General features: G+C 45.2%; 1 protein-coding gene across 1 annotated transcript in view; it reads right to left on the bottom strand.

Annotated features, from left to right (window-relative positions):
* nfasca (neurofascin homolog (chicken) a) overlaps positions 1-21,703 on the bottom strand; it is a 191,924-nt gene that overhangs the window by 135,580 nt on the left and 34,641 nt on the right. The gene's annotated exons all lie outside the window — the stretch shown is intronic.

Below are 21,703 nucleotides of genomic sequence, written 5' to 3'. Positions count from 1 at the left end.
AAAGGAGGAGACTGGAGTGCAGCATAAGCAACAGCAAGACCCGCTAAGGCTGACTGGCCTGTTTATGTGCTGTACATTCTATTTAATTCTATGAGGTCGTGAAAGGTACTATAGATATTCAAGCCTCTCTTTCTATAGCACCGGGTAAGTTTATATTTGCCAGAGCAGTTGCCAGTGGAACTGGTCAAATTAACAGATGACAATGCTGGGGGAATATAAATGCGTTTCAATATCAACTACTGTATAGAAGCTGAGAACCGTGGCTGTACTGAGACGTGTCGAAGGGGGAAGAGCCTGTCCTCCTTTGCGCGTCATCTCAGTGTCGTTCCCGTTGCAACGTGGCAGCCAATTTGCGCACAAGGTCCCGCAAACAGCGGCATGACCTGAATGTGCGGCACACACTACCAGCTGCCTGGTGCCAAATGTGCAGAAGTAGCCACAGTCCCAGGAAAAGGTTGTGTCCTTGAAAATAAATTAAATATCAGGTGGGGGATGAGTTGAGGTAGCTGAAATCACTGCAAGCTAAAAATAAACGGAGCTCAGTCCGGATGATTGCAGCCTCAGCTGGAGGCTGAAGTCTCCTTGAATGGCTTACACAACCCCCTGTAACCAATATATTATTTTACCTTTTAATGTACAATCACTTTTTAACCATGTGACTGTTCCTTTATTTCTTTTGTATTAAAGAATGTAGACTGGTTGTGGTGGAGTCGTGTGTGTGTGGAGTCTGTCTCATGGTGGCAACATGGAGCATCGGAGTACCCAGACTGAAGACATATAATGAACTGTATTGTGGGCTTGAAAACGCAAGGCAAGATGGTCAATTCTGGTCACGCCAGTGCCTTGTCAGAATTAGCAAGGTCTGCAAAACTAATTAAACTGCAGAAGTGCTGGCATCCGGGAAGAGATCCAGGCCTTGCTCGTTAAGAGCTAAAAAAAATGCCTGTCTGTACCAATCTGAAGATTGATAACAGTGCTAGAGATAATGAAGCAGAAAAACTGTCTTTGTTATCTGAAGCAGCGGGCCTTGAAACTCCTACACGAGGCCCAAGCCTGTAGCCATAGACCTTGTTTTTTCAAAAGGCTAATGAGGTAATTGCAGATCAACTGAGGGAGTTAAAAAACACTTCTACCTTGTATGGAACAGGGCCAAAGCAGAAAAAGGTATAAAGAAAGAGCCCACAAGAGCATCTTTGCTGCAGTGGTTAGGGTAGCTTGGTCGGCCATAGGGAAGTCACGCACGGAAGATTCATCGGCGGACTGACCACCGAGACGGACTCCAGCTCGCAGGACATGTAAGCAACCGTTATCATCGTGATTCTGTACTATTGCTTAGAGGTATAATAAAGGTGTACCCCATTTAGTGGAACAGTATCCAAGTAGTTGTGTGCCATTGATACCCAGAGTAAAGACTAGAACCAATTAGACCAGGTAGAGGGTCTTACATTTTAGAGCACCACAGATTGTTGCGAGGAGGGAGAATGAAGCTGAAACAGCCTGCTTGTGAGGCCCTATTGTATGGACTGGATTAAACATTCATGTTCATGCAGACTGCATGAAAAGTGCAACATCATAATAACCCTTTACATTCTGCATCTGACACATATAGTAATCTTTAACAACTACTGGACAGGCACAAAAAAATAATTGAAAAGGTGAATGTAATGTTGGCCTTTATCTCAAGCGGGATGGAATACAAAGTGATGTTACAGTTATATAAAGCTCTGGTCAGACCCCATCTGGAGTAACTGCATTCAGTTCTGGGCACCGCGCCTCAGGAAGGATATACTGGCCTTGAAGGGAGTGCAGCACAGATTCACCAGAATGATATAAGGGCTAAAAGAGTTAAATTACAAGGACAGGTTCTATATACTAGGCTTGTATTCCCTGGAGTGATTAAAGGGCAATCTAATTGAGGTGTTTAAGATGTTTAAAAGGAGCTGATAGGGTGGATGGAGAGAAATAATTTCCTCTAGTGGGGTGAATCCAGTAAGGCAGTGTAACCTAGACTATTGGGGTGATGTCAGGAAGCACTTTCTTCACACAAAAGGATAAGGCTGGGGGCCATAGAGTTATACAGCACAGAAACAGGCCCTTTGGCCCATCGTGTCCATGCCGGCCATCAACATCTATCTATTCTAATCCCATTTTCCAGCACTTGGCCTCTAGCTTTGCATGCTATGGCATTTCAAGTGCTCATCTAAATACTTCTTAAATGTTGTGAGGGTTCCTGCCTCTACCACCTCTTCAGGCAATTGAAAATGTCAAAACTGAGATTGATAGATTTTTGTTAGGCAAGGGTATTAAGGGTTAGGCAACCAAGGCAGATAGATGGAGTGAAGATACAGATCAACCGTGATCTAATTGAATGACGGAACAGGTTCAAGGGGTTGAATGGCCTCCTCCTTGTTCCTGTCTTTCTCCTAATATAAATATGTATTGTTGCAAGAACGGGCATCTGCAGTTAAGGGGGTCAGGGCCCTCAAAACCCCGGGGCTACTGGCAAATATCAACTTGGCTGCAGGGTAACTGCTTGTACTGAAAGCAATTCCTGATCCAAAAGATCATTGCTGAATTGGCACCACAAGAGTTACTGGCACTTGACGCCAAGTTCATGTATTGATGCCAGGAGCACACGAGCGGTCACAGCTGCAGCTCAGGCTTCTGTGCCAATTCAAGAAGGCTGCACAGAAGGCCGGGCTGGGGGGGGGGTTGGGTGGGCCGCAAATCTTCACGCACACATCACCCTTCGCTCCCAGTGCCACTCTGCAAGTGTATGCACACAAACACGCACAGACACACACACACACACACAAACTAAAACGTCACTCACTGAATGGATCTCTCTGCAGCGTCATAAAGAATTCAGGTGAGGGCAAGCTAAGACTCAGCTGGGATGCCCTACATGGTTGAACAACTTGCTGATACTGGAGGACAGTTTTCACCCAGCAAGGTGGGGGGGATGGGCGAGAAGTTAAAATGGCCACAATGGCTTACACAGGGCGATCCCACAGTTGGAATTTTAACTGCAACAACTACTTACACCTATATAGCACCTTTAACATGGTAAAATGTCCCAAGATGCTTCACAGGAGTGTTACCAACCAAAATTTGACACCCAGCCAAAAGCTTGGTCAAAGAGGGATTAAGGGGTTCTTAAAGGAGGAGAGAGAGAGAGATAGAGAGGCAATGAGGGAATTCCAGGGCTTAGGGCCCAGGGAGCTGAAGGCACAGCTGCCAATGGTCTTTTGAGCAGGATAGCAGGGAAAAAACCACAGGAAGGCAGCAGGATCTTACTTTCATTATGCAGATGAGGTCCGACTGAAATTTTAACTCGAGGTCTTTGGGGAAGCTCCTAGTAGACAGGATCGGGTACAAGAGAATGTCCAGAAAGGGGAAGCAAATTCAATTTAATTCTCTGTAGTTTTAATGCAGGCTCAAAAGGTGCAGGATTGCTCCTCCGGGCCCCACAAGGAAGCCTTGAGCTGCTTCTGCCCTGGGTTTCCCCCTCCCCTGACCACAAAGTCCTCCTAACCTACCTCTCTCTGCCCAACCCCAGCCCACTCTGTTACCTAACCAGTTACCTGACAGCTGAGGCGCTTTCCCTGGGGCCCCCAGTAGCTGCTCCTCCTGCCTGAAATCCCACTCTAGCCCATTGATCGGCTCGCACTTCCTGCCGGGTTCGAGCACAAAGATTGTCGGGGCTGGGGAGTTAAAATCTCCGGGGCCTCGGGCTGCAAAGGACCAGATGGTTTGCTGCCAGCCTTGACCCACAACCGCACGGCTCCCATAGAGAGTTTGAGCACTACAGGTCGAGACTCACATGGAGAAGATTAATTACTTGGCGCAGGTACTGAAAGGGCCGTCAGTCCCTGTGAGGCAGCAGTCAGCAGCTTCAGGAGAGCGTGAGGGAGCATGGGGATGCTGCTGTTGGTGGAGGGGGGAGCATGGAAAGGTAGAAGCAAACAATGACCCTAGTGGCAAGGTTCCCTATCCAAGAATGGAATCCACCATACTATGGTGTGTACGAACCCCTGGGGGTCTATAGAGACTCTCCACGGGGTCTGTGAAATAATGTGAAATGTGAGCCAGGAGTTGGGAGCAGAGTGTGGCCACCCCATGTGCAGCACCTAGGAAGGAACCTTCAAGACTCTACTATCTACAGACTTACTAATCGAAGACAATGACAGACTCTGATTGACTGTAAACAGGAGAAAAGCAACCTGCATTTGTATAGCATCTTTCGCATCCTCACAATGTTCCACAGCCAATGAAATACAAGCATGGCAGCCAATTCACCCACAGAAACATCAAAGAGATTAATGACTAGTTAATTGGTTGAGGGATAAATATTGATTAGGACACCAGGATAACTCCTCCACTCTTCTTCAAACAGTGCCATGCGATCTTTTACATCCACCTGGGCAAGCAGGGCCTCAGTTTAGCGCCACATCTGATGGACAGCATTGGCCAACAATGCTGCATTCCCTCAATACTTGATTATTTGCTCAAGTCCTATAGAGGACCTTGAGCCCATAACCATCTGCTTCAGAGGCAAGGGCACTACCAAACAACCAAGTTGGCATAATGAAAGATGACACCATCACAGCAGAGGGTAACTCCGTCCTACACAGTGCACCTTCTTTCTTTTATTAGTTTCATGGGTTGTGGGCATTGCTGGCAAGGCCAGCATTTGTTGCCCATCACTACTTGCCCTCGAGAAGGTGGAGGTGAGTTGCCTTCTTGAACTGCTGAGGTCCATCTGGTGTTGGTACACCCACAGTGTTATTAGGGAGGGAGTTCCAGGATTTTGACCCAGCGACAGTGAAGAAACGGTGATATAGTTCCAAGTTAGGCTGGTGTGTGGCTTGGAGGGGAACTTGCAGGTGGTGATGTTCCCATGCATCTGCTGCCTTGTTCTTCTAGGTGGTAGAGGTCGGGGGTTTGGAAGGTGCTGTCTAAGGAGCCTTGGTGAGTTGCTGCAGTGCATCTTGTCGATGGTACACACTGCTGCCACTGTGCATCGGTGGTGGAGGGAGTGAATGTTTAATGTGGTGGCAGCTTCCTGTGTGTTGTTGGAGCTACACTCATCCAGGCAAGTGAAAAGTATTCTATCCCACTCCTAACTTTGGGGGAGTCAGAAGGTGAGTTATTCGCTGTAGAACTGCCAGCCTCTGACCTGCTCTTGTAGCCACGGTATTTATATGGCTGCTCCAGTTCAATTTCTGGTCAATTGTAACTCCCAGGATGCTGATGGTGGGGGATTCAGTGATCGTAATGACGTTGAATGTCAAAGAGAGATAGTTAGATTCCTTCTTGTTGGAGATGGTCATTACTTGGCACTTGTGTGGCACGAATGTTACTTGCCACTCATCTGCCTAAGCCTGGATGTTGTCCAGGTCTCGCTGCATATGGACATGGACTGCTTCAGTATTTGAGGAGTTGTGAATAGTACTGAATAATCAATTAGTACTAGTACTAATACAATAATCAGCAAACATCCCCACTTCTGACCTTATGATGGAAGGGAAGGTCATTTATAAAGCACCTAAAGATGGTTGAGCCTAGGACACTACCCTGAGGAACTCCTGCAGCAATGTTTTGGAAGATACTAGCACTATCTGACAGTTAAGTGTTGGAGTGGGTTTGAGAGCAGGGAGCAACAGCAGAAAACAGCTAATCGCTCAAACTCCAGTCTGAGGAGATGTGACAGTTCAGAATCCTTCTAATTGTTTTTTGTTCTTTGCTCAGCTGCTCCCATCTCCATGGTGAGTTGATCACGGAGGAAAACGTGCAATAATCCAGGAGGAGAAATTCAATTAAGGGATTAATGTAATCCAACTTGGACTGACAGTGTCAGGTGATCGCAGCCTCTGCTTTCCTAAAGGCTGCAGTTTAATTTAAGCAGAGAGTTGTTTTGACTCAATAGTGAGTTTCTAGACAGGTTCAGAATTTGGAAATGCCACTTCTGGAAACTCATCAAGACTGACAATATGATTGAGACTGTGGCTGTGGCAGTGACTGAATCTGATTATGATTGCGCTGTGGATTGGATAGCGGCAATGATTTATTTTTTTCATATATGGGATGTGGGTGTCGCTGGCTAGGTCAACATTTATTGCCCACATCCCATGAACCATATTTGATGCAATGCGAACTGTGTGTAAAGCTTTTATACTTTTTTCTTAGTTTTGGGAGGCAAAATTGAATTGCTCCCTCACCTCATGGCTCTGTGGATCAATACACAAACGCCGAGTGCAGTTACACAGACAGGAAGATTCGACGTTTGATCCCCTGATCTATTCAACCAGGGAAACAGTTGGCAAAGTTGCAACTGGACTGCAGTCTCCCCATGCTAAGCTAGACAGAAATGTAACAACCAGGGATCTTGCTTCTGACTGCTATTGAGTGACACTCCCCACCTACTCCTGCAAAGTGCTTGTGTGTGCTACTTATCTAACGAAAGTAGCACAGCAAGATTCTGGGGGCTAATGCCCCTGACCCTTGACCTAGGACAGTGCCCACTATCTGGGTATCAATGTCAGGAAAAAGGGATTGGATTTCCAGGACTTCCCAGTCGGAGGGGAGAGGGGAGGAGGGCCTGCTCCTGATCCTAATGAGGTGGGAGGGGGGGAATCCCCTGCCCTCGGTCTCCTGGACTAATGGCCATGGGACATTGCCGATGCTGCATAGAGCCTGTAAAGCCAGGCAATAAATTGCCAAAATGATGAAGGGTTCCACTTCCGTAGATTAACATCTCTTACCCAATCAACATGGGAATTTACCATATGACATGAAGGAAAGAGATAAGGAAGGAGGGAAGGAAACAAGGAAAAAGGACAAAGCTTGCATTTATATAGCACCTTTCACAACCTCAGGAAGTCCCAAAGTGCTTTACAGCCAATGAAGTACTTTTGAAGTGTAGTCACTGCTGTAATGCAGGAAATGTGGCAGCCAATTTGGCACAGCAAGCTCCCACAAACAGCAACGTGATAGTGATCAGATAATCATTTTTTTCAGGAATGTTGGTTGAGGGATAAATATTCACCAGGGCTGCTATGTCCTTCAAATGAATAGTCCAGCCCCCTTGAAATACTTCAATCCCTCAGTGAGAAATCAGTCAGATTGGGGAGTCAAAATTTGGCTGAGGGCACAAAGGCAAAAACGTGGATAACACAGACACATGGAATACGGTCAGCTTCATGATTCTAAGTGCATTTTGAACGTAGCAGGAGGAGGAAGTGATTCATCAAAATTACTGATATTTTTCTCAGCAGCTCCAACACATTCCTGAGCGAAGATCACAATCACGCCCACAGCAAAAGGCAAAGCAAAAACATCTTCCCCCACGCAAAACATTCTTTTCTGGTAAATACAAGCACCATTGAGAAAAGATCATCTGTGCAACTGCAAATACTGGGCATTAAGGACTGTTCTTTATATTTCTTACCTTATTTCGCTGTCAGCAGTAGCTGAGTTGGTTCCGTTCTTACTTCTCAGTCAAAAGATTGTGAGTTCAAACCTCATTCCAGATCTTGAGCGCAAAAATCAATGTTAACATTCCAATGCAGTACTGAGGGACTGCTGCACTGTCAGAATTGCCATCTTTCAAGTGAGATTTTAAACCAAGGCCCTGTCTGACCTGTAAGGTGTCTGTATAAGATGCCATGACATTATTTCAAAGAGGTACAGGGGAGTTCTCCCCGGTGTCCTGGCCAATATTTATCCTTCAATCAACATCACACCAAACAGATTATTTGGTCGATATCACATTGCTGTTTGTGGGAGCTTGCTGTGCACAAACTGTGCTAGATTTTGTGCAGGAGGCATTCCCGGGGTTGGGGGGGGGGGGGGAGGGGGGGGAGGGGGGGCGGATCTTCTGTGGACCATGAATTGCTCGTGAAGGAGGGACCACCCCCACCCCCCCAAAGCCCATAGGGAGGGCACCTCATTTTCCAAGGCACCCTCCCTGCACGGCGGAGGCTCCCCCGCTGCTGGTAAGATTCCAGCAGCAGTGCAAAGAGGCTCTTAATTGGCTCACAATAGGCCACTTAAGGGCTTCGATTGGTCTCTGGGTAGGAAGACTGACGTCGGCCTATCCCACTCCTGGGAAGATTGGGTCTGGCAATCCTGGTGTCGGGTTCTGTGGCAGTCGCTGCCCCACCTATTCTCCAGCCCACCCACCACGGAACCCGACGTTAGGCTGGGAACTAAATCCAACCCATTGTCTGCTGCATTTCCTACATTACAGTGACTACACTTCAAAAGAACACCATAGGCTGTAAAACACTGAGACATCTGGTGGTCATGAAAAGCACTATATAAATGCAAGTTTTTCTTTATTTGCAACAAGATTTTTATTTGACGTGATTCAGGCTTGCAAAAGACCATGATAATAAAAGCAAAATACTGGAGATGCTGGAAATCTGAAATAAAAACAGAAAGTGCTGGAAATACTCAACAGGTCTGGCAGCATCTGTGGAGAGAGAAGCAAAGTTAATGTTTCAGGTCAGTGACCTTTCATCAGAACTGGCAAAGGTTAGAAAAGAATTAGGTTTTAAGCAAGTGAAGGGGAGGGGGATGGGGGAGAGAACAAAGGGGAAGGTGTTTGATAGGGCAGAGGGAGATTAAATAACAAAGCTGTCTGGGGACGAAGGCAAAGCGTGTGCTAATGCTTGTGGTGAAAGACAAAGCATTAGTCTACAGAGAGAATATTAATAGCAGAATAATGAGCAGCTCTGACTACATGAAAATCAGGCACATGGTTAAAAAATAATATAAAAAAAAAAGGCCAGTCATGCCTGACATTATTAAACTCAATGTTCAGTCCGCAAGGCTGTAGAGTGCCGAATCGAAGAATAAGGTGCTGCTCCTCGAGCTTGCATTGATGTTCACTGGAACACTGGAGCAGGCAAAAGACAGAAATGTTAGCATGAAAGCAGGGGGGAGTGTTGAAATGGCAAGCAACTGGAAGCTCGGGGTCATGCTTTTGGACAAAGCGGAGGTTTTCTGCAAAGCGGTCACCCAATCTGTGTTTGGTCTCCCCAGTGTAGAGGAGACCACATTGTGAACAGTGAATACATTATACTAAATTGAAAGAAGTACAAGTAAATCGCTGTTCACCTGAAAGGAGTGTTGGGGCTTAGGATAGTGAGGAGAGAGGAGGTAAAAGGACAGGTATTACACTTTCTGCGATTGCATGGGAAGGTGCTGTGGGAAGGGGAAGAAGTGTCAGGGATAATGGAGGAATGAACCAGGGTGTCAAGGAGGGAACAATCCCTTCGGAATGCTGACAGAAGAGGGGAAGAGAAGATGCGTTTGGTGGTGGCATCACGCTGGATGTGGCGGAAATGGCAGAAGATGATCCTCTGGATGTGGAGGCTGGTGGGTGGAAAGTGAGGACAAGGGGAATCCTGTTGCGGCTCTGGGAGGGAGGGGAAGGGGTGAGGGTAGAAGTGTGGGAAATGGGCCAGACACGGTTGAGAGCCCTGTCAACCACAGTGGGGGGGGAATCCTCGATTGAGGAAAAAGGAAGACATATCAGACGTGCTGTTGTGGAAGGTTGCATCATCAGAGCAGATGCGTCAGAGACGGAGAAACTGGGAGAATGGAATGGAGTCCTTACAGGAGGAAGGGTGTGAAGAAGTGTAGTTGAGGTAGCTGTGGGAGTCGGTGGGCTTATAATGAATATTAGTAGACAGCCTATCCCCAGAGATGGAGACAGAAGTCGAGGAAGGGAAGGGAAGTGTCGGAGAGGGACCATGTAAAGGTGAGAGAAGGGTGGAAATTGGAAGCAAAGTTAATAAAGTTTTCCAGTATGGGGCGGGAGCAGGAAACAGCACCGATACAGTCATCAATGTACCGGAAAAAGAGTTGGGGGAGGGGGACTGAGTAGGACTGGAACACAAAATGTTCATATATCCCACAAAAAGACAGGCATAACTAGGACCCATGCGGGTACTCATAGCAACACCTTTTATTTGAGGAAGTGAACAGAGTTGAAGGAGAAGTTGTTCAATGTAAGAATAAGTTCAGCCAGGCGGAGGAGGGTGGTGGTGGATGGGGACTGGTTGGGCCTCTGTTCAAGGAAGAAGTGGAGAGCCCTCAAACCGTGCTGGTGGGGATGCAAACGTCCATGTTGGGCATGCACATATGACATCTTGTTACACTAGGGACATTCCTCTGAGGTTTGGGGCGAGGCATTTGGTAGGTAGATTAAGAAGACGAACTTGCATTTATATATTACCTTTTACATCCTTTGCAACCAATGAATTACGTTTGAAATGCAGTCCCTGTTGTTATGTAGAGAGATCTTCACAACATATAGTCAGGCTCTACTTGGCTGGCACTGCATGGTCAAATGGAAAAGAGCTACATTTCTCTCTATTGCTTATGGGTTTGGTTGGGTAGTGATTGTGATATTGGCCGAGAAGCTTAGAAATGGTAAATTCAAACCGCAAATATTACAAGTTGTGACCACTGGATTCTGCAAACTGGCAAGTGTTGAACCAATTATACCAGACACTATGACAGCCTGTCATTAAAAACCCAATGGGTTTGCTAATGTGGGAGTGCACCTGCGAGTCTGGCCTACAAGTGACCCTTGTCCCCACCATGTGGTTCTTATGGCCAGGATTTTCCTCAGAGCTGCTTTCAACCTGCTGTCATGACTTGGCCATAAACCCCAGAACAGAAACCCTGTTTGCCATACTTCTAGCTAAGTTAAGTTAGATGTGAGGAAATTCCCGGCCTTTAATGTTCTCTGAAGCCACTCAGTTGTACAGAAGCAACTGCGTCAAGGAGAAGGTCCACCCACCATCTCAGCACAAAGAAGGACAGGCAAAAAGAATTGACTACATTCTGAGAGAATGATTCAACTTAATGAATGCAAAATTCACCAAAAAAAAAAAATGTTTAAAGATTACGGAAAATTAAAAAAAAAACAGAAATATTTATTTCTGCCGATTTTGAAGTGAAATTGGAATCTAATGGAAGTCATAAGAATGCTTTTGAGTTCAGTAATGGAACAGGGGCCATCCTCTGCACAATACCCCACCACCGATTGGAGTTGGGGAGGGGAGGTCTTACAAACTGAAAGGGTTAACAAATTATTCATACCTTAGGAAGGTTGTCCGTTCAGTGGTAAGATAGCGATCGAGGATGGTTAGGGATTTTATGAGCCTTACTTTAACTCTGTGTAAGCGAATAAGTTTTGAAAAAGTTAAAATCTCGCCCAATGTCTTTAAGGCAAACTGCCGAGGGGTTAGAGTGTGGGAGAATAACGAGTCCATGTGGATTGGTAAAAGAGGGGGCTGGCACAGAAAGAGGCTGGACTGTTGGTTCCAGGAAAATCAAGAGCTTGTTCTAAGCTAAAGGGTTGATCCGAGAGCTTGTTTTGTAGATGGGCCCGTGGATTAACCCTTGCAGTTCCCGCAGACGGAGTGTGACGGACTGAGGCCTGCAGTTCACACTGCCAACCGCAGCCCTCAACTGTTCTTTTGATGTTGTGGGTGAAGCCCTGTAGCACAAGACACCACCGTGTCTTAAAAGGGTTGAAGAGAAGATGACAAAAGCCTAAAAGTAGAGATTAGCTGATGCTAAACCTGGCTGGTGAAAACCTGAAGATTGCAGGAAGATAGGAACGAAAGTGACAAATTCAACAAAAAATAAATAAAATACTGCAGATGTTGCATAAACAAAATAAAAAACAAAAGCGCTGGAGAGACTCAGCAGGTCAAGAAAAGCACTTAGAAAGAAAAAGAAAAAATTACATTTATATAGCTCCTTTCATGACCTCAGGACGTCCCAAAGCACTTTACAGCCAATGAAATACTTTTTGAAGTAATGTAGGAAATAGAGCAGACAATTTGCACACAGCAAGGTCCCATGTTAACTGGGCATTAATTCTGTTTAATAGTTCTCAAGTGTTGGGCATTAATTAGGGATTCACTTGAGCCCATATAAATAGACACAGACTAAAACTGTGATTGTTGGGGTTAGGAGATGCTTGCTTGTAGCCTGAATCTGTTGTAAATAAATGCTTATAGAAGTGTGTAAAGATTGGCTTTCTGGACTATAATATCACAAAAAGCAATGAGATAATGACCAGATGAAGGGTCACTGACCCGAAACGTTAACTCTGCTTCTCTTTCCACAGATGCTGCTAGACCTGCTGAGTGGTTCCAGCATTTCTTGTTTTTAATTCATCACTACTCACTGTTTCCTGTCACTCAGCCAATTTTGCATTCATGCTGCTACTGTCCCTTTTATTCCATACGAACATACGAATTAGGAGCAGGACTAGGCCACTCACCATTCAATAAGTTCATACTCTACATTTCCACCTACCCCCGATAACCTTCCACCCCCTTGTTTATACCTTGGCCTTAAAAATATTCAAAGACTCTGCTTCCACTGCCTTTTGAGGAAGAGAGTTCCAAAGTCTCATGACCCTCTGAGAGAAAAGATTTCTCCTCATCTCTGTCTTAAATGGGCAACCCCTTATTTTTAAACAATGACCCCTAGTTCTAGATTCTCCCAAAGGGAAACATTCTTTCCACATTCACCCTGTCAAGACCCCTCAGGATCTTATATGTTTCAATCAAGCTGCCTCTTACTCTTCTAAATTCCAGTGGATACAAGCCTAGCCTGTCCAATCTTTCCGTAAGACAGCCCGCCCATTCCAGGTATTAGTCTAGTAAACTTTCTCTGTACTGCCTCCAACGCATTTTGCATCCTTCCTTAAATAAGGAGACCAGTACTGTACACAGTACTCCAGATGTGGTCTCACCAAAGCCCTGTATAGCTGAAGTGTAACCTCCATACTTTTGTATTCAATTCCCCTCACGATGAACGATAACATTCTATTAATTGCGTGCTGTACCTGCATACTAACCTTTTGCGATTCATGCACTAGGACACCCAGATCCCTCTGCATCTAAGAACTCTGCAATCTCTCACCATTTAGATAATAATCACTAATGTCCTTTAGAGAAGGAAATCTGCTGTCCTTACCTGGTCTGGCCTAAATGTGACTCCAGACCCACAGCAATGTGGTTGACTCTTACATGCCCTCTGAAATGGCCTAGCAAGACACTCAGTTGTATCTAACCGCTACGAAGTCAATAAAAAGGAAAGAAACCGGACGGACCATCCGGCATCGACCTAGGCACCGGAAACGACAACGGCAAACCCAGCCCTATCGACCCTGCAAAGTCCTCCTAACTAACATCTGGGAGCTTGTGCCAAAGTTGGGAGATCTGTCCCACAGACTAGTCAAGCAACAGCCTGACATGGTCATACTACGGAATCATACCTGACAATGTCCCAGACACTGCCATCACCATCCCCGGGTATGTCCTGTCCCACCGGCAGGACAGAACCAGCAGAGGTAGCGGCACAGTGGTATACAGTCGGGAGGAAGTTGCCCTGGGAGTCCTCAACATTGACTCTGGACTGCATGAAGTCTCATGGCATCAGGTCAAACATGGACAGGGAAACCTCCTGCTGATTACCACCTACCGCCCTCCCTCAGCTGATGAGTCAGTACTCCATGTTGAACAGCACTTGGAGGAAGCACTGAGGGTGGCAAGGGCACAGAATGTACTCTGGGTGGGAGACTTCAATGTCCATCACCAAGAGTGGCTCGGTAGCACTATTACTGACCGAGCTGGCCGAGTCCGAAAGGACATATCTGCTAGACTGGGTATGCAGCAGGTGGTGAGGGAACCAACATGAGGGGAAAACATACTTGATCTCGTCCTCACCAATCTGCCTGCTGCAGATGCATCTGTCCCTGACAGTATTGGTAGGAGTGACCACCGCACAGTCGCTGTGGAGACGAAGTCCCGCCTTCACATTGAGGATACCGTCCATCGTGTTGTGTGCTACTACCACCGTGCTAAATTGGATAGATTTTGAACAGATCTAGCAATGCAAAACTGGGCATCCATGAGGTGCTGTGGGCCATCAGCAGCAGCAGAATTATACTCAACCACAGTCTGTAACCTCATGGCCTGGCATATCCCCCACTCTACCATTACCATCAAGCCAAGAGACCAACCCTGGTTCAATGAAGAGTGCAGCAGAATATGCCAGGAGCAGCACCAGGCATACCTCAAAATGAGGTGTCAACCTGGTGAACACAGGACTATCTGCTTGCAAAACTGCATAAGCAGCATGCAATAGACAGAACTAAGCGATCCCATACCAACAGATCAGATCTAAGCTCTGCAGTCCTGCCACATTCAGTTGTGAATGGTGGTGGACAATTAAACAACTAACTGGAGGAGGTGGCTCCACAAATATCCCATCCTCAATGAAGGGGAGCCCAGCACATCAGTGAAAAAGATAAGGCTGAAGCATTTGCAACAATCTTCAGCCTGAAGTGTCAAGTTGATGATCCATCTCGGCCTCCTCCTGAAGTCCCCAGCATCACAGATGCCAGACTTCAGCCAATTCAATTCACTCCGCGTGATATCAAGGAACAACTGAAGGCACTGGATACTGCAAAGGCTATGGGCCTTGACAATATTTCGGCAATAGTACTGAAGACCTGTGCTCCAGAACTTGCCGCGCCCCTAGCCAAGCTGTTCCAGTACAACTGCAACACTAACATCTACCCTGCAATGTGGAAAATTTCCCAGTTATGTCCTGTACACAAAAAGCAGGACAAGTCCAACCCGGCCAATTACCGCTCCATCAGTCTACTCTCAATCATCAGTAAAGTGATAAAAGGTGTCATCAACAGCGCTATCAAGCGGCGCTTGCTTAGCGATAAACTGCTCAGTGACACTCAGTTTGGGTTCCGTCAGGGCCACTCAGCCCCTGACCTCATTACAGCCTTGGTTCAAACATGGACAAAAGAGCTGAACTCAAGAGGTGAGGTGAGAGTGACTGCCCTTGACATCAAGGCAGCATTTGACCGAGTATGGCATCAAGGAGCTCTAGCAAAACTGAAGTCAATGGGAGTCATACCTAGTGCAAAGGAAGATGGTTGTGGTTTTTGGAGGTCAATCATCTGAGCTCCAGGACCTCACTGCAGGAGTTCCTCAGTGTAGTGTCCTAGGCCCAACCATCTTCAGCTGCTTCATCAATGACCTTCCTTCAATCATAAGGTCAGAAGTGGGGATGTTCGCTGATGATCGCACAATGTTCAGCACCATTCATGACTTCTCAGATACTGAAGCAGTCTGTGTAGAAATGCAGCAAGACTTGGACAATATCCAGGCTTGGGCTGATAAGTGGCAAGTAACATTTGCGCCACACAAGTGCCAGGCAATGACCATCTCCAACAAGAGAGAATCTAACCATCTCCCCTTGACATTCAATGGCATTACCATTGCTGAATTACCCACTATCAACATCCTTGGGGCTACCATTGACCAGAAACTGAACTTGAGTAGCCATATAAATGCCATGGCTACAAGAGCTGGTCAGAGGCTAGGAATCCTGCGGCGAGTAATTCACCTCCTGACTCCCCAAAGTCTGTCCACCATCTACAAGGCACAAGTCAGGAGTGTGATGGAATATTTCAACTTGCCTGGATGGGTGCAGCTCCAACAACACTCAAGATGCTCGACACCATCCAGAACAAAGCAGCCCACTTGACTGGCACCCCATCTACAAACATTCACTCCCTCCACCACCGGCGCACAGTGGCAGCAGTGTGTACCATCTATAAGTTTCACTGCAGCAACGCACCAAGGCTCCTTAGACAGCACCTTCCAAACCCACGACCTCTACCAACTAGAAGGACAAGGGCAGCAAATGCATGGGAACATCACCACCTACACGTTCCCCTCCAAGTCACACACCATCCTGACTTGGAACTATATCGCCGTTCCTTCACTGTCACTGGGTCAAAATCCTGGAACTCCCTTCCTAATAGCACTGTGGGTGTACCTACCTCCATGGACTGCAGCGGTTCAAGAAGGCAGCTCACCACCACCTTCTCAAGGGCAATTAGGGATGGGCAATAAATGCTGGCCTGGCCAGCAATGCCCACATCCCATGAATGAATAAAAAAAAATGATTCTTTTTTATTCTTCCTGCCAAAGTGGACAATTTCACACTTTCCCACATTATACTCCATTTGCCAGGTCTTTGCCCACTCACTTAACCTATCTATATCCCTTTGTAGCCCCTTTATGTTCTCTTCACAAGTTACTTTCCTACCTAACTTTGTGGCATCAACAAATTTAGCAACCATACCTTCGGTCCCTTCATCTAAATCATTTGTATAAATTGTTAAAAGTTGAGACCCCAGCACAGATCCCTGTGGCACACCACTCATTGAAACTTGCCAACCAAAAAATGACCCATTTATGCCTCTCTCTGTTTCCTGTTACTTAGCCAATCTTCTATCCATGCCAATGTGTTACCCCCTACATCATGAGCTTTTATTTTCTGCAATAACCTTTGATCTGGCACCTTGTCAAATGCCTTCTGGAAATCTAAGTACAATACATCCACTGGTTCCCCTTTATCCACAGCAGATGGAACTTCCTCAAAGAACTCCAATAAATGGGTTAAACATGATTTCCCTTTCACAAAACCATGTTGACTCTGCCTGATTACCTTGAGTTTTTCTAATGTCTTATCTGCTATAATGTCTTTAATAATAGCTTCCAACATTTTCCCTAAGACAGATGTTAAGCTAACCAGCCTGTAGTTTCCTGCTTTCTGCCTCCCTCTCTTTTTGAATAAAGAAGTTAGTCGCTATTTTCCAATCTAACAGAACCTTCCCCGAATACAGGGAATTTCAGAAAATTAAAAGTAACACATCAACTATCTCATTAGCCACTTCTTTTAACACCCTAGGATGAAGACCATCAGGATCCAGGGACTTTTCAGCCCGCAGCTCCAACAATTTGTTCAGTACCTCTTCCCTGGTGATTGTAATTTTCTTGAGTTCCTCCCTCCCTTCCATTTTCTGACTTACAGCTAATACTGGGCTGTTACTTGAATGGTGAAGATCGATGCAAAATATCTGTTCAATTCATCTGTCATCTCCTTATCTATTATTAATTCTCCAGACTCACTTTCTATAGGACCAACGCTCACTGTTAACTCTTTTCTTTTTAAAAATCTATAGAAACTCTTACTATCTGTCTTTATATTTCTAGCTAACTTTCTCTCGTACTTTAAGTTTACCTTCCTTATCAATTTTTTAGTCATTCTTTGCTGTTTTTTATATTCTGTCCAATCTTCTGACCTGCCTCCCATCTTTTCACAATTATCAGCTTTTTCTTTAAGTTTGATACTATCTTTAACTGTTTTAGTTAACCACGGACAGCAGGTCCCACCCTTGGAATTTTTCTTTCTCGTTGAAATGTATCTATTCTGTGTATTCTGAAATATCCCCTTAAAATGTCTGCCACTGCATCTCCATTGACCCAGCCTTTAACCTGATTTCCCAGTTCACTTTAGCTAGCTCTGCTTTCATACCCTCATAATTGCCCTTATTTAAGTTTAAAATACTAGTCTTGGACCCACTCTTCTCTCCCTCAAACTGAATGTAAAATTCAACCATATTACGATCGCTGCTACCTACAGGTGCCTTAACTATGTGGTCATTAATTAATCCTATCTTGTTGCATAATACCAGGTCTAGTATAGCCAGCTCTCTGGTTGGCTCCAGAATGTACTGTTCCAAGAAATTATTCCGAAAACATTCTCTGTACTCCTCATCAAGCTACCTCTGCCCATCTGATTTTTCCAGTACATATGTAGGTTAAAATCCCCCATAATTATCGCTGTACCTTTCTGACAAGCTGAGGTCTAATTTTGCTAACAAGTCTGTTATGTAGCACTTTATCAAATGCCTTTTGGAAGTCCATGTCCACCACATCAATCAAATTACCCTCATCAACATTCTCTGTTACCTCATCAAAAAACTCCAGCAAGTTAGTTAAAAACGATTCTCCCTTAATAAATCTGTGCTAGTTTTCCTTAATTAATCCACATTTGTTCAAGTGATTGATAATTTTGTCCCAAATTATCATTTCTAAAAGCTTTCCCACCACCGAGGTTAAACTGACAGACCTGCAGTTGCTGGGCATATCCTTGCACCCTTTTCTCCAGTCCTCTGACACCACCCCTGTATGTAGGAACAATTGGAAGATTATGGCCAGTGCCTCTGCAATTTCCGCCCTTACTTCCCTCAGTATCCTTGGATGCATTTGATCCAGTCCTGGTGACTTATCAATGTTAGGGATAGCCAGCCAATCTAATATCCACACTTCTCAATTTTTAGCTTATTCAGTGTCACAACTAGCTCCTCTTTCACTACAACTTGGGCAGATTCTTCTTGGGAAAGACAGGTGCAAAGTATTCATTTAGTAGCTCAGCTATGCCCCCTGCCTCCATGCGTAAACCCCATTTTAGGTCCCTAATCGGCCCCACTCCTCCTTTTATCACCCTTTTACTACTTGTATCGAAAACCTTTGGACTCCTTCTTATGTTAACTGCCAGTCTCTTCTCATACTCTCGCTTTGCTTCTCTTATTTGTTTTTTGGTTCCCCTCTATACCTTCTATATTCAGCCTGGTTCTCAATTGTATTATCCACCTGTCATCTGTCATATACATCCTTTAAGATGAAGCAGATACTCTTTCATCATCTAGGGAAATTTGTTTGCCATATCTTTCCCTCTCGTGGGAATGTACCTTGACTGTACCCAAATTCTCTCCTCTTTAAAAGCAGCCCATTGTTCCGTTACAGTTTTGCCTGTCAATCTTTGATTCCAATTTACCTGGGCCAGACCCGTTCTCACCTCACTGAAGTTGGCCATCCCCCTAATAATTATTTTTGCTCTGGATTGCTCCTTGTTCTTTTCTGTAGCCAACCTAAACCTAATATACTATGATCACTGTCTCCTAAATGTTTCCTTACTGACAGTCAATCCACCTCATTCCCCAGAATATATTCCAACAATGCCTTGTTCCTTGCTGGACTGGAAACATACTGATGTAGAAACTTCTCCTGAATGCACTCTAGAAACTCTTGCCCCTCTCTGCCCTTTACATTATTACTATCCCAGTCTACATTTGGAGAATTAAAGTTCCCCGTTTATAATTACTCTATAATTGGTGTACCTTCCTGTAATTTCCTTGCAAATTTGTTCCTCTATATTTTTTCCACTAGTTAGTGGCCTATAAAATACATCTAGTGGTGTAATGGTACCTCAATTGTGTCTTAGCTCTAACCAAAATAGATTTTATCCTTGACACCAATCGGACATCCTCTCCCTCCAGCACTGTAATGTTCTCATGTTCTTCTTAAGCAATACTGCTAGCCCTCCTCCTTTAATTTCTTCCCTATCTTTCCCGAACACTTTGTATCCAAGAATATTTAGTATCTAGTCCTGCCCTTTTTTGAGGCAGGTCTCTGTTATCGCCACATCATATTTCAATGTGGTTATCTGCACCTGCAGCTCACCAACCTTATTTACCACACTCCGTGCATTCATACACATGCATATTCAATTTATTTTAGACCTTCTTACATTCCTTCTTATTCTGACCTCACCTAATATCTTAGTATTTCCTACTCTAGTGCCATCTGTCTCTCCCAATTCTTTGTGTACCTTGGTTTTCCTCTCTAATATTGCCTCTTGGTCGTTACACCCATGCCAAGTTTGTTTAAACCCCCCCCCTAATAGCACTACAATCGCCCCACAAGGACACTGGTCCCAGCTTTGTTCAGGTACAACCTGTCAAGCGTGTCAAGGTCCTACCTCCCCCAGAACCAGTCCCAATGTCCCAGGAATCTAAAGCTCTCCCTCCTGCACCATCTCTCCAGCCACACATACTATCCTCCTAATTTTGTTTTGTGAAAGGGAAATCATGCTTAACCAATTTGTTGGAGTTCTTTGGAGGAGTGACATGTGCTGTGGATAAAGGGGAGCCTGTTGATGTAATGTACTTGGATTTCCAGAAGGCATTTGACAAGGTGCCACATAAAAGGTTATTGAGCAAAGTAGGAGCTCATGGTATAGGGGGTAAAATATTAACATGGTTAGAAGATTGGTTGGCTGGCAAAAAACAGACAGTATGCATAAATAGGCCCTTTTCTGACAGGCAGGATGTGACAAGTGGAGTCCCGCAGGGGTCTGTGCTGGGCCTCAACCTTCTACAATTTATATCAATGACCTAGATGAGAGGAGTCGTGGCATAGTAGCTAAATTTGCAGATGACACAAAGATAAGTAGGAAAGTATGTTGTGAAGAGGATATGTGGAGGTTGCAGACCGATATAGATAGGTTGAGTGAATGGGCAAAAATCTGGCAGATGGAGTATAATGTGGGAAAATGCGGAGTTGTTCACTTTGGCAGGAAGATGAAAAAAGCAGAGTATTACTTAAACAGAGAATGACTGCAGATTTCTGAGGTGCAGAGGGATCTAGGTGTTCTAGTGCATGAGTTACAAAAGGTTAGTATGCAGGTACAGCAGGTAATAAAGAAGACTAATGGAATTCTAACCTTTATTACGAGAGGAATTGAAAATAAAAGTAAGGATGTTATGCTTCAGTTATAAGGGAATTGGTGAGAGCACATCTTGAATACTGTGTGCAGTTTTGGTCTCCTTATTTAAGGAAGGATGCAAATGTGTTGGAGGCAGTTCAGAGGACGTTTACTAGATTGATAGCTGGAATGAATCGGTTGTCTAATGAGGAAAGATTAGACAGACTGGGCTTGTTTTCACTGGAGTTTAGAAGAGTGAGGGGAGACTTGATAGAAGTTTATAAGATCCTGAACGGTCTTGACAAGGTGGATGTGGAAAGGATGTTTCCTCTTGTGGGTGAGTCCAGAACTAGGGGGCACTGTTTTAAAATTAGGGGTGTCCCTTTTAGGACAGAGACGAGGAGAATTTTTTTCTCTCAGAGGGTTGTGCGACTTTGGAACTCTCTGCCTCAGAAGGTGGTGGAAGCGGGTTCATTGAATATTTTAAAGGTGGAGGTAGATAGATTCTTGTTAGGCAAGGGGATCAAAGGTTATCAGGGTAGATGGGAGTGTGGAATTTGAAATACAAACAGATCAGCCATGATCTTATTGAATGGCGGAGCAGGCTCGAGGGACTAAATGGCCTACTTCTGCTCCTAAATCGTATCTTTGTATCTCTATACTCACTTACATGTGGTACCAGGAGTAATCTGGAGATAATTACCTTTGAGGTCCTGCTTGTTAGTTTCCTTTCTAGCTCTCTAAAAACTTTGTCTGCAGGACCCTATCCCTCTTTCTACTTATGTCATTGGCACCAATATGGACCATGACTGCAGCTGTTCATCCTCCCCCCTCAGAGTGCTTTGCAGCCTCTCAAGTGATATCCCTGACCCTGGATCCAGTGAGGCAACATACCATCCTGGATTCACGTCTGTGAACACAGAAATGCCTGTCTGCTCCCCTAACAATAGAATCCCCTATCACTATTGCTTTTGCAATCTTCCTCCTGCCCCTACCCCAGTACAGCTGAGCTTCTGTGGACTAGGCTCTGGCTGCACACCCCAGAGGAACCATCACTCTCACCAGTATTCAGAATGGAATATTGGTTGGAGAGTAGATGCACTCATGGGACTCCAGGACTATCTGCCTGGTCCTTCTTGACTGCCTGTCAGTCACCCATTCCCTCTCTGCCTGCATACCCTTAAGATGCTGGGTGACCATATCTATAAGTAGGCTATCCACAAAACTTTCATTTACACGG

This window comes from Heterodontus francisci, chromosome 25 (genome assembly GCF_036365525.1).
Source record: "Heterodontus francisci isolate sHetFra1 chromosome 25, sHetFra1.hap1, whole genome shotgun sequence".
Taxonomy (NCBI): Eukaryota; Metazoa; Chordata; class Chondrichthyes; order Heterodontiformes; family Heterodontidae; genus Heterodontus; species Heterodontus francisci.
Note: the sequence above shows the minus strand (reverse complement) of the source record. Positions and strands in the feature narration are given on the sequence as shown.